This window comes from Ahaetulla prasina, chromosome 3 (genome assembly GCF_028640845.1).
Source record: "Ahaetulla prasina isolate Xishuangbanna chromosome 3, ASM2864084v1, whole genome shotgun sequence".
In the NCBI taxonomy this organism is placed as follows: domain Eukaryota; kingdom Metazoa; phylum Chordata; class Lepidosauria; order Squamata; family Colubridae; genus Ahaetulla; species Ahaetulla prasina.
The window spans coordinates 119,409,669-119,427,545 of NC_080541.1; the positions used below are offsets into that span (position 1 = coordinate 119,409,669).

The window sequence follows — 17,877 nt, forward strand, 5'->3', positions numbered from 1 at the left end:
ACAGTACAGGGTTCTGTATTCCATATTTATCCAAGGCAAATGATTCAACTTCACCATATAACATCACAGTAATTCAAGTCTATGCCCCAACCACTGATGCTGAAGAGGGCTGAAGTTGACTAGTTTCATAAAGACCTACAACACCTTCTAGAACCAAAAAACAAGATGTCCTTTTCATCACAGGGGATTGGAATGTTAAAGTAGGAAGTCAAGTTTGGCCTTGGAGTACAAAATGAAGCAAGGCAAAGGCTAACAGGGTTTTGTCAAGAGAACAAACTGGTCAGAGCAAACACTCTTTTCCAACAATCCAAGAGGTGACTTTACACATGAACTTCAACAGATGGTCAATGCTGAAATCAGGTTGACTATGTATTTTATTTTTCCATACCATGTAAAGCATGTCACCCCAATTGCAAATCATGTCCCTCTAAAGTCAATAATCTTTTGTTCCTCCGATTTATCCATTCTTTCACCCAGGTAAGCACAAAGGCCTGGTAATAAAGCTCCCAATCTGGTAACCCAGAAGCGCTGTCCCGGTGCCTGGAGGCCGTACGGGTCTGGATGGGGAGAAATAGGCTCAAGCTCAATCCCTCCAAGACAGAGTGGCTGTGGATGCCGGCATCCCGGCACAGTCAGCTAAATCCGCGGCTGACCATCGGTGGCGAGTCATTGGCCCCGATGGAAAGGGTCCGCAACTTAGGCGTCCTCCTGGATGAACGGCTGTCTTTAGAAGATCATTTGACGGCCGTCTCCAGGAGAGCGTTCTACCAGGTTCGCCTGGTACACCAGTTGCGCCCCTTTCTGGACCGGGATGCCCTATGCACGGTCACTCACGCACTCGTGACGTCTCGCCTGGATTACTGCAATGCTCTCTACATGGGGCTCCCCTTGAAGGGCATCCGGAGGCTGCAGTTAGTCCAGAATGCGGCTGCGCGGGTGATAGCTGGGGCCCTCGTGGCTCCGTATAACACCATCCTGCGCAGCCTGCACTGGCTACCTGTGGCTTTCGGGGTGCGCTTCAAGGTGCTGGTGACCACCTTTAAAGCGCCCCATGGCATTGGGCCGGGTTACTTACGGGACCACCTACTGCTACCGAATATCTCTCACCGACCCGTGCGCTCTCACAGAGGGTCTCCTCAGGGTGCCGTCAGCGGCAATGTCGCCTGGCGACACCCAGGGAAGGGCCTTCTCTGTGGGGGCTCCCACCCTCTGGAATGAACTACCCCCCGGACTTCGTCAGCTTTCGGACCTCCGGACCTTCCGCCGCGGGCTTAAAACATATTTATTTAACTGTGCAGGACTGAGCTAGATTTTAAATTACTGGTTTTAAATTGGGTTTTATTCTATATTTTTAATTCTAAATTAACGGGCTTTTTAGAATAAGTTTTTTAATTGTTTTTATATTGTATTTATATGTTTTTAAATGCCTGTACACCGCCCTGAGTCCTTCGGGAGATAGGGCGGTATATAAATTTGATCAATAAATAAATAAATAAATAAATAAAACCCAAATAAAATACTTTCTCTTGGAAACCAAGGACATTCTCACACCTGGTCCCTGCAAGGAGGAGTGAAGTCACTAGATGACCAGACAGCTTCTTGATTGCACCATATGACTGATTGTTTGGGGTTGTGGGAAAACTTTCTCTTTTAATTAGGTGAAAGCTGTGGGAACCTTCAGAGTCGATTTTCACCAGATCTGTGCCAATATATTTCCAATAAAGCTATTCTTTGAGGAATTCACCTGCCTCAGAGTTTTGCTTGATATGGGATTATTACTTGGAACCCTGACACTAGTTTCTTTTTAAAAAATGGGGAGGGAGTTAAAAAAAAAATCACCTCAGCCATTATGTATATACACAAAAAGGAGACAGCAACCTAAAAGTGATTCAACCATTGTTCTTAAAACTATAGCATATGCCCCTTAGTTGACCTTGAATGCTTTAAAATGGTTAGAACTAGGTTGCATCTCTTTGGGAACTTGATTTATTCTTTTGGAGCAGGGGTCTCCAACCTTGGTCCCTTTAAAACTTGTGGACTTCAACTCCCAGCTTTGCTGGCTGAGGGACTCTGGGAGTTGAAGTCCACAAGTCTTAAAGGGACCAAGGTTGGAGACCCCTGTTTTGGAGAACCTCCTTGGTTGCTCTCACTTTGCTAGACAGGATAGACAGACAGATCTACCCTAAGGACACAGTCATGATTTGATACATTGTGATCTTTTTCTTCCCAGAACTTTTTGCCCTCGAACTTGAGAAAACTGGCTGAATTAAAGCAGAGATTAGTAAATTTTATTGTTATAATTTTTGTCAGCTCAGTGGTGGAGGAATGATAATGCAATTGAACTGAGATGACCATTAATGAAAGAAAAAGGTCCTGCAAATCTATTCTGCTAAAACATTATTCATGGGAATACTACCAAAACCTAAAGTTAAATAAAGTTTCTTGAAGCAACAGTACAGGGTTCTGTATTCCATATTTATCCAAGGCAAATGATTCAACTTCACCATATAACATCACAGTAATTCAAGTCTATGCCCCAACCACTGATGCTGAAGAGGGCTGAAGTTGACTAGTTTCATAAAGACCTACAACACCTTCTAGAACCAAAAAACAAGATGTCCTTTTCATCACAGGGGATTGGAATGTTAAAGTAGGAAGTCAAGTTTGGCCTTGGAGTACAAAATGAAGCAAGGCAAAGGCTAACAGGGTTTTGTCAAGAGAACAAACTGGTCAGAGCAAACACTCTTTTCCAACAATCCAAGAGGTGACTTTACACATGAACTTCAACAGATGGTCAATGCTGAAATCAGGTTGACTATGTATTTTGCAGTCAAAGGTGGAGAAGCTCTATACAGTCAGTAAAAACAAGACCTGGACTGACTGTGGCTCAGATTATGAGTTTCTTATTGCAAAATTCAGAGTTAAATTGAAGAAAGTATGAAAAACCACTACACCATTCAGGTATGACCTAAATCATATCCCTTATTAATATACAGTGGAGCTAATGAATATATTTAAGGGATTACCTCCATAACGCATGTCTCTGACCCCACGGATGAGTTGCTCTAACAGCTCCTCATCCAAGTCTCGGTACCCACAGTCCTTGGAGGCTTTTCAGGCGGCCATGTAATCGCTGATGGATTCGCCTCTTGCTGTCTCGCTCTCCAAATTCAAAAGCGCCGTGCGTATTTGGGCGGTGTTGGCGCGAAATGGTTCTTCAATAGATTTTGCAATATCCTTCTCCTGCCACGCCCAGCAAGCCATGCCCAGCAAGCCACACCAAGTCCACCAAGCCATGCCCACAGAACCAATAGTAAAAAAATTTGGATTTCACCACTGGTTAGAGCCACTGGTTCAGGTCTGTCAAGATCCATCTGGATCTTGAGCCTATCATCTAGGGTGTTGGCTATTCCCAACTTAGTATCATATGCAAATTTGATAAGTTCCCCTTCTATTCCTTCATCTAAGTCATTTATGAAGATTTTGAAGAGTACTGGCCCTAAGACGGAACCTTGTGGTACTCCTATGCCTCTTTCCCATTAAGGACTACTCATTGAATACACTTTATCAGCCAGTTAGAAATCCATCTGATAGTGATGCTATCTATCCCACTTTTTTCTAGCTTACCAAAAAGTAGGTTGTGGTCTACCTTGTTGAATGCCTTGCTGAAGTCTAAGTATATTATGTCCACCACAGCATTTCACTGGTCTACTAATTTAGTCAATATGTTGAAGAATGAAATAAGATTGGTTTGGCATGATCTGTTTTTAACAAACCCATGCTGACTGCTAGTTATTACTTTGATCGTTTCCAGATGTTGGCAGATCTGTTTTTTTATTATCTTTTCCAATATCTCCCCTGGTATTGATGTTAGGCTGATTGGTCTAGTTTCTTGGACCTGTTTTTTTGTTTTTTGTTTTTTTACTTTTTTGAAGATGGGAACCACATCAGCTCTTTTCCAGTCCTTGGTGGTTCCTTGGTGCTCCAGGATTTTTGAAAGATGTGGTGCAGTGGTTCTGAGATGACATCTGCCAGCTCCTTTAGAACTCTGGGATGTAATCCATCAGGTCCCAGTGATTTGTATTCATCAAAATCAGACAGGTGTTCTACCTTTTTTTTTTTGTTGCTTATTTTAACTTTTATTTCTAGTCTGTCTTTATGTTTTTGATAGGTTGGGCTATAGTTTCTTTTTGCATGAAGACCAATGCAAAGAACGAGTTAAGCTGCTCTGCTTTCTACCTATTGCCTGTTACTTCCTTGCCGTCTTCTCTATTGGACATTTCCTTCATTTTTTTGTTTGTTATTTAAATGTTGAAATAAACTTTTTTGAAATTATCTTTGACCTTTTTTTTTTTGCAAATCTTTGTTCATTCTGAGCCTTTGCTTTCCTGACTTCATCTTTGCAGATTGTGGCTATCTGCTGATACTCTGCCTTAGTTAAGTGTCCCTCTTTCCATTTTTTGTACTTTAGTCCTTTTTGCCTTTCAGTTTATCAGAGAGATCTTTGTGCAGCCATGCTGGTTTTTTCTTGGATTTCTTGTTTTTCTTTTTCAGTGTTATTGTGCTGGCCTGGGCTTTTATGATCATACTTTTCAGAGTTCCCAAGCTTGAGTTATTTTCCCCTTTAGGATTTTCATCCAAGAAATCTTTCCCAAGTTCTCTTTGAGTTTATTAAAATCAGCTCTTTTAAAATCTAAGACTCTCATTATGTTCTATTGCATTATGTTGAATTGCAGTATGACATGGTCACTCTCACCCAAGGTTTCTGCAATTTCAATTCCCTCTATCATTGCTTCTTTGTTGTTGAGAATTAAATCCGGTATGGCTCTCCTTCTAGTTCCCTTCTCTATAGGGAATAGGACAGGAACCTATTCTATTTCTCACTTGTGCAGAATTAGTCTTCCAGTTGATGTCAGGGTAATTGAAGTTCCCCATTACTATTGTAGTGTGTTTCCTACATATATTTGTTAATTGGTAAGCAAAAAGTACGTCTATTTTTTCAGCTTCATTGGGTGGCCTGTAGTATACACCTATGACAATGTCATTTTTTTTCTTTTATATTGACCCATATGCATTCTAGGAGGTTTTCATCTTTAATTTCATGCACTTCTGTAGCAATATAATGGTCTTTTACGTATACTGCAATTCCACCTCCTCTTTTATGGGATCTGGTTTTTTGAACAGTTTGTATCCTTTTATCAGTATGGTCCAGTCATGGGTTTAATTCCACCAAGTTTCAGTAATTCTAATTATATCATATCTACCTTCATGTATTAATAAAGACAAATTAATGTCAGGTAAATCAAAGCCAAAATCACAATATGAGGTTTGGAGATAAATAATAAAATATGATCAGCAGATAAGGCAAATTTATATTTTCAAAAATTATGCAAAAATCCATGGATGTCATAACCATGTCTCTTACCATGAGCTAAGAGTTCTAGACAAATACCAAAGAGGAAACTGAACTTTTTTGTCTAGTTGTAGTAGTTGTCTAGTTATATATTTTCCTTTGGTATACATAAAAACTCAATATTCACATTGACAGTGTGTTGTCTAGGTACGATTGATTCTGAGTAATAATAACAAAAATGTTAACGATGCTATTTATAACAATTATCCTTAATTATTCACCTTACATTATTTAATTAAACATTCTTTTCAATTTTAAGTTTCTAAATTCTGCTTCTATTTTCTAGCCATTGATAAAAGGTCTCCCATATTAAAAAATGTTCTGTTTCCTCCTTATCCTTCATTTTCATTATTAATCTATCCATCTCCACACATTCTAATATTTTCTTTATTACACGTTCCTCTATAGGAATATCTTCATTTTTCCAATTTTGTGCATTTATAATTCTTGCTGCTGTTAAAACATGTAAAATTAAGTATGTATTACCTTTATTATAGAATAGAATAGAATAGAATAGAATAGAATTTTTTATTGGCCAAGTGTGATTGGACACACAAGGAATTTGTCTTGGTGCATATGCTCTCAGTGTACATAAAAGAAAAGATACGTTCATCAAGGTACAACATTTACAACACAATTGATGGTCAATATATCAATATAAATCATAAGGATTGCCAGCAACAAAGTTACAGTCATACAGTCATAAGTGGAAAGAGATTGGTGATAGGAACTATAATTGGTGATGGGAATTATAATTTTTTGGGTAAGATACCCAACTGAAATAATTTTGCTTTTAGATCTATTTGTTGTTTTGTCATTTCTCCTAGCCATATTCGTATTTTTATCCAATATTTTTTTGCCTTTGGACACGTCTACCACATATGGTAATAAGAGCACGGTAACTGATTTCATTTCCAACATTTGGCAGGCAGGTTTTTAAACATCTTTGCCATTCTCGCTGGTGGCAAATGCCACCTATAAAACATTTTGTATAAATTTTCTTTTGTTGTTGTTGACATCATCAATTTGTAATTTCTCTTCCAGAGCATTTGCCATTTAGCCCATATTATCATTGTTTCTTTTACTTGTTCTTCTTCCATTCTAAAACTCAATAAGTGACTATATATTCTTTTTATCAATTTATCATCAATCCCTAAAAATATCTTATCCAATTATGTAGGTTCTTTATAAAATCCATACATTTCTACATCTTTCTTGTACCTTGAACATATCTGCATATGTGGCCACCAAGCCAAATCAATCCCTTGATTTTTCAGTTCTTGCGTCGATTTTAGTTCCCCTTGTTCACTTAGGATATCTTTATATCTCGTAATGTTTTCCAGCTTCACACATTCAGATGTATTAGTGCTTCCATCGTGGATAGCCAGACTGGTATTTTCATGTAATGTTTTTCTCTTTGATTCTTTCCCATACTAAGAGCAGAGCATTTCTAATATAATGTCTTTGAAAATATCTATGTATTTTATTTTTCCATACCATGTAAAGCATGCCACCCCAATTGCAAATCATGTCCCTCTAAAGTCAATAATCTTTTGTTCCTCCGATTTATCCATTCTTTCACCCAGGTAAGCACAAAGGCCTGGTAATAAAGCTCCCAATCTGGTAACCCAGAAGCGCTGTCCCGGTGCCTGGAGGCCGTACGGGTCTGGATGGGGAGAAATAGGCTCAAGCTCAATCCCTCCAAGACAGAGTGGCTGTGGATGCGGCATCCCGGCACAGTCAGCTAAATCGCGGCTGACCATCGGTGGCGAGTCATTGGCCCCGATGGAAAGGGTCCGCAACTTAGGCGTCCTCCTGGATGAACGGCTGTCTTTAGAAGATCATTTGACGGCCGTCTCCAGGAGAGCGTTCTACCAGGTTCGCCTGGTACACCAGTTGCGCCCCTTTCTGGACCGGGATGCCCTATGCACGGTCACTCACGCACTCGTGACGTCTCGCCTGGATTACTGCAATGCTCTCTACATGGGGCTCCCCTTGAAGGGCATCCAGAGGCTGCAGTTAGTTCAGAATGCGGCTGATAGCTGGAGCCCCTCGTGGCTCCCGTATAACACCCATCCTGCGCAGACTGCACTGGCTACCTGTGGCTTTCCGGGTGCGCTTCAAGGTGCTGGTGACCACCTTTAAAGCGCTCCATGGCATTGGGCCGGGTTACTTACGGGACCGCCTACTGCTACCGAATATCTCTCACCGACCCGTGCGCTCTCACAGAGAGGGTCTCCTCAGGGTGCCGTCAGCGCGGCAATGTCGTCTGGCGACACCCAGGGGAAGGGCCTTCTCTGTGGGGGCTCCCACCCTCTGGAATGAACTACCCCCCGGACTTCGTCAGCTTTCGGACCTCCGGACCTTCCGCCGCGGGCTTAAAACATATTTATTTAACTGTGCAGGACTGAGCTAGATTTTAAATTACTGGTTTTAAATTGGGTTTTATTCTATATTTTTAATTCTAAATTAACGGGCTTTTTAGAATAAGTTTTTTAATTGTTTTATATTGTATTTATATGTTTTTAAATGCCTGTACACCGCCCTGAGTCCTTGGAGATAGGGCGGTATATAAATTGATCAATAAATAAATAAATAAATAAATAAAACCCAAATAAAATACTTTCTCTTGAAACCAAGGACATTCTCACACCTGGTCCCTGCAAGGAGGAGTGAAGTCACTAGATGACCAGACAGCTTCTTGATTGCACCATATGACTGATTGTTTGGGGTTGTGGGAAAACTTTCTCTTTAATTAGGTGAAAGCTGTGGGAACCTTCAGAGTCGATTTTCACCAGATCTGTGCCAATATATTTCAATAAAGCTATTCTTTGAGGAATTCACCTGCCTCAGAGTTTTGCTTGATATGGGATTATTACTTGGAACCCTGACACTAGTTTCTTTTAAAAATGGGAGGAGTTAAAAAAAATCACCTCAGCCATTATGTATATACACAAAAGGAGACACCAACCTAAAAGTGATTCAACCATTGTTCTTAAAACTATAGCATATGCCCCTTAGTTGACCTTGAATGCTTTAAAAATGGTTAGAACTAGGTTGCATCTCTTTGGGAACTTGATTTATTCTTTTGAGTAGGTCTCAACCTTGGTCCTTTAAAACTTGTGGACTTCAACTCCCAGCTTTGCTGGCTGAGGGACTCTGGGAGTTGAAGTCCACAAGTCTTAAAGGGACCAAGGTTGGAGACCTCTGCTTTGGAGAACCTCCTTGGTTGCTCTCACTTTGCTAGACAGGATAGACAGACAGATCTACCCTAAGGACACAGTCATGATTTGATACATTGTGATCTTTTCTTCCCAGAACTTTTGCCCTCGAACTTGAGAAAACTGGCTGAATTAAAGCAGAGATTAGTAAATTTTATTGTTATAATTTTGTCAGCTCAGTGGTGGAGGAATGATAATGCAATTGAACTGAGATGACCATTAATGAAAGAAAAAGGTCCTGCAAATCTATTCTGCTAAAACATTATTCATTCTTTCACCCAGGTAAGCACAAAGGCCTGGTAATAAAGCTCCCAATCTGGTAACCCAGAAGCGCTGTCCCGGTGCCTGGAGGCCGTACGGGTCTGGATGGGGAGAAATAGGCTCAAGCTCAATCCCTCCAAGACAGAGTGGCTGTGGATGCCGGCATCCCGGCACAGTCAGCTAAATCCGCGGCTGACCATCGGTGGCGAGTCATTGGCCCCGATGGAAAGGGTCCGCAACTTAGGCGTCCTCCTGGATGAACGGCTGTCTTTAGAAGATCATTTGACGGCCGTCTCCAGGAGAGCGTTCTACCAGGTTCGCCTGGTACACCAGTTGCGCCCCTTTCTGGACCGGGATGCCCTATGCACGGTCACTCACGCACTCGTGACGTCTCGCCTGGATTACTGCAATGCTCTCTACATGGGGCTCCCCTTGAAGGGCATCCGAGGCTGCAGTTAGTCCAGAATGCGGCTGGTGATAGCTGGAGCCCTCGTGGCTCCGTGATAACACCCATCCTGCGCAGACTGCACTGGCTACCTGTGGCTTTCCGGGTGCGCTTCAAGGTGCTGGTGACCACCTTTAAAGCGCTCCATGGCATTGGGCCGGGTTACTTACGGGACCGCCTACTGCTACCGAATATCTCTCACCGACCCGTGCGCTCTCACAGAGAGGGTCTCCTCAGGGTGCCGTCAGCGCGGCAATGTCGTCTGGCGACACCCAGGGGAAGGGCCTTCTCTGTGGGGGCTCCCACCCTCTGGAATGAACTACCCCCCGGACTTCGTCAGCTTTCGGACCTCCGGACCTTCCGCCGCGGGCTTAAAACATATTTATTTAACTGTGCAGGACTGAGCTAGATTTTAAATTACTGGTTTTAAATTGGGTTTTATTCTATATTTTAATTCTAAATTAACGGGCTTTTTAGAATAAGTTTTTAATTGTTTTATATTGTATTTATATGTTTTTAAATGCCTGTACACCGCCCTGAGTCCTTGGAGATAGGGCGGTATATAAATTGATCAATAAATAAATAAATAAATAAATAAAACCCAAATAAAATACTTTCTCTTGGAAACCAAGGACATTCTCACACCTGGTCCCTGCAAGGAGGAGTGAAGTCACTAGATGACCAGACAGCTTCTTGATTGCACCATATGACTGATTGTTTGGGGTTGTGGGAAAACTTTCTCTTTTAATTAGGTGAAAGCTGTGGGAACCTTCAGAGTCGATTTTCACCAGATCTGTGCCAATATATTTCCAATAAAGCTATTCTTTGAGGAATTCACCTGCCTCAGAGTTTTGCTTGATATGGGATTATTACTTGGAACCCTGACACTAGTTTCTTTTTAAAAAATGGGGAGGGAGTTAAAAAAAAAAATCACCTCAGCCATTATGTATATACACAAAAAGGAGACACCAACCTAAAAGTGATTCAACCATTGTTCTTAAAACTATAGCATATGCCCCTTAGTTGACCTTGAATGCTTTAAAATGGTTAGAACTAGGTTGCATCTCTTTGGGAACTTGATTTATTCTTTTGGAGCAGGGGTCTCCAACCTTGGTCCCTTTAAAACTTGTGGACTTCAACTCCCAGCTTTGCTGGCTGAGGGACTCTGGGAGTTGAAGTCCACAAGTCTTAAAGGGACCAAGGTTGAGACCCTGTTTTGGAGAACCTCCTTGGTTGCTCTCACTTTGCTAGACAGGATAGACAGACAGATCTACCCTAAGGACACAGTCATGATTTGATACATTGTGATCTTTTTCTTCCCAGAACTTTTGCCCTCGAACTTGAGAAAACTGGCTGAATTAAAGCAGAGATTAGTAAATTTTATTGTTATAATTTTGTCAGCTCAGTGGTGGAGGAATGATAATGCAATTGAACTGAGATGACCATTAATGAAAGAAAAAGGTCCTGCAAATCTATTCTGCTAAAACATTATTCATGGGAATACTACCAAAACCTAAAGTTAAATAAAGTTTCTTGAAGCAACAGTACAGGGTTCTGTATTCCATATTTATCCAAGGCAAATGATTCAACTTCACCATATAACATCACAGTAATTCAAGTCTATGCCCCAACCACTGATGCTGAAGAGGGCTGAAGTTGACTAGTTTCATAAAGACCTACAACACCTTCTAGAACCAAAAAACAAGATGTCCTTTTCATCACAGGGGATTGGAATGTTAAAGTAGGAAGTCAAGTTTGGCCTTGGAGTACAAAATGAAGCAAGGCAAAGGCTAACAGGGTTTTGTCAAGAGAACAAACTGGTCAGAGCAAACACTCTTTTCCAACAATCCAAGAGGTGACTTTACACATGAACTTCAACAGATGGTCAATGCTGAAATCAGGTTGACTATGTATTTTGCAGTCAAAGGTGGAGAAGCTCTATACAGTCAGTAAAAACAAGACCTGGACTGACTGTGGCTCAGATTATGAGTTTCTTATTGCAAAATTCAGAGTTAAATTGAAGAAAGTATGAAAAACCACTACACCATTCAGGTATGACCTAAATCATATCCCTTATTAATATACAGTGGAGCTAATGAATATATTTAAGGGATTAGATCTGTTAGAGTGCCTGAAGATCTATTGATGGAGATTTGTAACATTGTACAGGAAGCAGCAATTAAAACCATCCCAAACAAAAAGAAATGCAAGAAATCAAAGTGGCTCTCTGGTAGACTTTATAAATAGCTGAGGAAAGAAGAAAAGTGAAAGGCAAAGGAGAAAGGGAAATATAGCCAATTGAATGTATATTTCCAGAGAGCAGCAAGAAGAGATAAAAAGGCCTTCTTAAATGAACAATGCAAAGAAATAAAGGAAAACAATAGAATGGGAAACACTAGCGATCTTGTCAAGAAAGTTGGAAATATCAAGGGAATATTTTGTGCAAAGATGAGCACAATAAAGGACAAAAATAAGAAGCAAAAGAGGTTAAGAAGAAGTGGCAAGAATATGCATAAGCATTGTACAAGAGAGATCCTAATGTCCCTGATAACCACAATGCTGTAATCTCTGACCTTGAGCCACACATCCTGGAGTGTAAAGTCAAGTGAACCTTACAAAGCATTAGCAAAAACAAAGCTAATAGAGCTGTTAGTATTCCAGTGGAACTATCTAAAATCCTAAAGAGGGATAGCTCAGGCAGTAGAGAAGCCTGTTATTAGAACACAGAGCCTGCAATTACTGCAGGTTCGAGCCCAGCCCAAGGTTGACTCAGCCTTCCACCCTTTATAAGGTAGGTAAAATGAGGACCCAGATTGTTGGGGGGGCAATAAGTTGACTTTGTAAAAAAAATATACAAATAGAATGAGACTATTGCCTTATACATTGTAAGCCGCCCTGAGTCTTCGGAGAAGGGCGGGGTATAAATGTAAACCAAAAAAAAAAAATGGTGCTATTAAGGTGCTGCACTCAATATGCTGGCAAATTTGAAAACTTCAATAGTGGCCACAGGATTGGAAAAAATCAGTTTTCCAAGAGCAATGCCAAGGAATGTTCAAACCTCCATACAATTGTGCTCATTTCACACGCTAGCAAGGTTATGTTCCAAATCCTACAAGCTAGGCGTCAGCAGTATGTGAACTAACAGCCACCAGAAGTACAAACTGGGTTTCAAAAAGGCAGAGAAACTAGAGATCAAATTGTCAACATTCACTGAATTATGGAGAAAGCAAGGGAATTCCAGAAAAATATCTATTTCTGCTTCATTGACTATGCTAAAGCCTTTGATTGTGTGAATCACAACAAATTAAGGCAAGTTCTTAAAGGGATGGGAGTACCAGACCACCTTATCTGTTTCCTGAGAAACATGTATAGTATGTGGGTCAAGAACAAATAGAACCAGACATGGAACAACTGTTTTGTTCAAAATAGGAAAAGAAATATGAAAAACCTGTGTATTGTCACCCTGCTAATTTAACTTATATGAAGAGTACATCATGCAGAATGCTGGACTGGATAAACCAAAAGCCAGAAATAAGATTGTGGGAAGAAATATCAACGATCTCAGATATGCAGATGATGCCGCTCTAATGGCGGAAAATGAAGAATTAAAGAGCCTCTTGATGAGGGCGAAAGTGGACAAACGTTGGCTTGAAACTCAATATTAAAAGAACTAAGATCATGGCATTTCGTCCCATCACTTACTGGCAAATAGAAGGGGAAGAAATGGAAGCAGTGACAGATTTTATTTTCCTGAGCTCCAAGATCATTGCAGATGGTGACTGCAGCCATGAAATTAAAAGATGCATGTTCCTTGGGAAGAAAGCTATGGCAAACATAGCCAGCATATTAAAAAATAAAGACATTATCTTGCCAGCAAAGATCCATATAGTCAAAGCTATGTTTTCTCAGTAGTAATGTATGGCTATGAGAGTTGGACCATAAGGAAGGTTGAATGCTGAAGAATTGGTGCTTTTGAATTATGGTGCTGGAGAAGATCTTGAGAGTCCCTTGAACTGCAAGGAGATCAAATCAGTCAATCCTAAGGGAAATCAACCCTGATTGTTCTTTGGAAGGACAGATGCTGCAGGTGAAACACAAATACTTTGGCCACCTAATGAGAACTCATTGGAAAAGACCCTGATGTTGGAAGGATTAAAGGCAAAAAGAGAAGGGGACGGCAGACAATGAGATGGTTAGATAGTGTCATCAGTGGAGTGGCATTGGTTTGGACAGACTCTGACAGACAATGGAGGACAGGAGGCCTGGCATGCTATGATCCATGGGGTCATGAAGAGTTAGACATGACTTAATAATTGAAGAACAACAAAATTCCATGTTTTGTGGCCTTTTGTTGCATTTAGGTTGAAAACCAGAGGATGGTATATAAAGAAAGGTATCAGATAGTTTGGATAACAATTATCTGCTCAATCATTCCCCAGAAAATATTCAGGGTACACTTCAGGGGTGAAATGCTCCCAGTTCGGACCAGATTGCGCAATCCGGTAGCAATGGGGGTGGGTAGTTCAGAGAACCAGTAGCAAAAATCCCTCCCCCCCCCACCGCCCACACCTTGCTGTTCCTCTTTTCTGTCCCTGAAGCTCTTGGTGCAAGCTGCAAGCAGCCTTAAATGACTGCCGCAGTACTTCAAAGGGCCGTACTACAGCTGATATGGTTTTCCCAGTTGCAATGTATGGCTGTGAAGGTTGGACCATAAGAAAGGCTGAGCGCCAAAGAATTGAGGCCTTTGAACTCTGGTGCTGGGGAAGACTCCTGCGAGTCCCTTGGACTGCAAGACGAACAAACAAGTCAGTTCTAGAGGAGATCAACCCTGACTGCTCTTTAGAAGGCCAGATCCTAAAGATGAAACTGAAATACTTTGGCCACCTAATGAGAAAGAAGGACTCACTGGAGAAGAGCCTAATGCTGGGAAAGATTGAGGGCAAAAGAAGAACGGGACGACAGAGAACGAGGTGGCTGGATGGAGTCACTGAAGCAGTAGGCATGAGTTTAAATGGACTCCAGAGGATGGTAGAGGACAGGAAGGCCTAGAGGAATGTTGTCCATGGGGTTGCGATGGGTCGGACACGACTTTGCAACTAACAACAACAGCTGATCAGCGCTGTAGGTGGCTAGTAGACCGGTGCCTCTATTTTTAAAGAAGGTAGACCGGTGCCTCCCAAAAAAAGGCAATTGGTAGACTGGTACCTCTATTTTTAAAGAAGGTAGACCGGTGCCTCCCAAAAAAAGGCAAGTAGTAGACCGGTGCCTCTATTTTTAAAGAAGGTAGACTGGTGTGCTCCCAAGTTTTGTATACTTTATTATTATTATTGGCCATGCCCATTCAGTCACCTGACCACCAAGCCATGCCCACCAATTAAGCCACGCCCACAGAACTGGTAGGGAAAATTTTTAGATTTCACCCCTGGTACACTTTGTAAATAATAGAGATGGGCAAATCCTTCAAAAGTGGAGCTTCAGAACATATGGCACCTCTTTTCAGATAATTAAATGAACTTATTTCCTAAGATTTAGAAAGCCAGCTTTGGAATCTGCTCCTAGCTTTCTCTGCATGTGGGCATGGACAATTCCATTTTTTATACCGAGTGAAGCTTCCTGTTATAATCTGTTGTGGTAGAGCCCCAACATATTCTCAGAAATGGATTCATTATGAAATCCAGCACCAAGGATGTAAACTCTGAAAGGACAGACACTCCATTTGCTCACCTCATTTTTATAATCTATCTATGGCATTAGGGATGAAAAAAATTATACTGAAAATCTGGTGATGATAAATGTGAATAATTCAGTCCTACCAAAGATTAACTTAGTAAAAGCAAGCATTCATTCTTTCTAACAAGAAAATGGGAAAAGAAGGGGGATATGCTATCTCTATATGTTCATTAGATGTCTAGAAGAAAGTTTTTTATTTCCAATAGTTGTCCTGGTACGCCTTGATATCAGTACTTACTGGATGCCTATATTGCTTGCACTATAGCGTGATTCAATGGGTAATCCCAGAAGTGATTGCGAAGAGCCACGGAACAGAGCTCCATGTTACTTCATGTTTAAAAGCAGATAACAGACCTTTCAGAGGCCTTAGAAACATCATAAAGCAAGTTCAGATACTGAAACCGTGCTGGCAGACAGATATCAAACTGGATTCTTACACAGCTCACCAAAGCATACAATACTTTTTTCAGATCAGATTTTTACAGATTGACGTATTCCTATGAGTTGATCAATGATAAAAGGGAAAGGAAGGGATGAGGGAAAAGAGGTTGAGGGGAAGAGTAAAATATGGGTTAGTATAAAATGAGAGATAGAACAGATTGTTTGTCCACTCTGATATTGATTCCACATACTTTGAATTTAGCCCTCTATATTGCTAGCTAGTATATGGATGCTGTTTGCATTCTGATGAAAAAATAAGACCTTTGACTTATGCAGTCCTGGTACAGAATGAAACTGGAACACATGTTTTCAGGCTTGCAGAGAAAAAATACTGAATAAAAGTTGTCATAAAGACAAGAAGGTGGTGGCCTGTTTGTAAGAGACCAGAGAACAATACTAAAAATCATAATGAAATCCACAGACTAACACAATCCTATTTACAAAGGCCAGAATCCAAGCTAGATGGTGATGATGATAATAATATTTTTAGCATTGTGGAATCTGGTCCTTCTTAACAGAGTTGACCTTTACAGTCAAAATGTTATTATTTTCTAAGTAGGTTGATGAATCATAGCAAATTCTGAGTTCAGTACAAACTTGCTGCCAAAAGACTGCCCCTTGAGAGTACCTCCCCCTCAGTAGTGAAGCCAGCAGAAAGTGACTGTTTGATCAAGGCTTTTGAAAGAAACGTAAATTCATCCATAAAGGTGAATCATGAAAGCAGAAATCAGATTGTAAGTGTGAGTCATATTCTCTGCTTGCTGTTGGAGCAACTAGAAAAGAAAAAGAATCCCACCCACAAAAGTTTTGGCAAGTTGGCCAAGAAAGAAAACCCCCTCCAGAAAATGTCCAAGATGTTTTCCAACTCAAAATGTGGAGTTATTATTCTTTAAGACAAAAGGCAAATTCACAATCCAAATCAAGAATCTAAGGAATTATTGGCAGAAGATTTGAAAAGGAAAGCATTCTAGTTTCAATTTCATTGGCAGTTTTGGATTGTATAATCCTTCTTTTGGGGATGTGATGGATCAGCGGTTAAAGACACTGAGCTTGTCATCTAGAAAGCTGATAGTCCCAGCTCAAGATCTGAACACCATGCAATGGGTTGAGCTCCCATTACTTGCCTCACTTTCTGCCCACCTAGCAGTTCAAAAGCATGCAAATGCAAGTAGATAAATAGGTACCACTTTGGTGGGAAGGTAAGAGCATTCAGTGCACCTTGATGTATAGTCATGTTGGCCATATAACCCTGGAAATGTCATCAGACAACACTGGCTCCTTTGGCTAAGAAACTGAAATGAGCATCACCCTCTAGAGTTGGACTCAACCAGATAGGGGAAACCTTTACTTTTACCTGTAATCCTTGTTTTAATACAAAATACAATTCATACTTGATTATATACCTCTGATAAGCACAAACTAGGTTACCAAAGGGAGATCTAGAGCCTGATTCTCTCAGTTAATGTAGCATCTTAACCACTGTACCATACAGGGTTTGAATATTTATTCCTAAGGCTCAATCATATATATTACCCAATACATTTTAAGCATGGAAATAGAATATTTTGCATGCAAGTAAGCAGTACAGTACCGTCAAAAATAAGTCTCTGTTCCATCTCCATCCATCTCCATGAAATCGTTCACCTCTGCAGCAGGATAGACTTCCCATTGATAATATGTATAATGACTGGTTTCAGATGAGGGTGATGTTAAATATTTATCACTGAGTTAAAATCTGTCTTCCACCTGCTACAGCCTCGGGCTGCAAACTATATTTCAATAGGTTGTGTTATACAAGATGGCCCCTGCAGCCACTGGAGGAGATACATACCTTTCTCAACCTCCTAGCTTCCTTTATCCCATCATCATCCAATCATGGCTGGTGGGAGGACTGATTACAAAGATCCAAATTCACAACAGATGTGGTTTGGTAATTGCAAATGTGCAGAGCTTTTTAAAGGAGGAGGCAATTGTTCTGCATTCCACGCATGAATATGACTCCATTTGAAATGGTCAAATGGATCAATCCTTTTCATTGAAGAAAGATAACAAAGGAAATCATTAAAAAATAATGTGACATTTTTTCAACATTTCAATGTTCTGCACATCTCTGGGAATAGGGTTCTAACTTCAGTGAACAAAAACAGTGGAGATATTCCTAAATGCCAATACTGAGAGACATGGCCTGCTTGGAGTGAAACAGATTGAGAGTTACACACCCAGCCATCTCTATTGCTAAAGCACTTGTTAAAGATGATTTCAACACTTCTAACAAGATGCAACAACACTGGATAAAAAATTGCCCCCCACACAATATCAAAGCTTTCCCTGCATCTTGGAAAAATCACCTGGATTTTACTAGCACC

At 40.7% G+C, this 17,877-nt stretch overlaps 1 protein-coding gene across 1 annotated transcript in view; it reads right to left on the reverse strand.

Annotated features, from left to right (window-relative positions):
- KIFAP3 (kinesin associated protein 3) overlaps positions 1-17,877 on the reverse strand; it is a 220,783-nt gene that overhangs the window by 139,469 nt on the left and 63,437 nt on the right. The window lies entirely within an intron of this gene.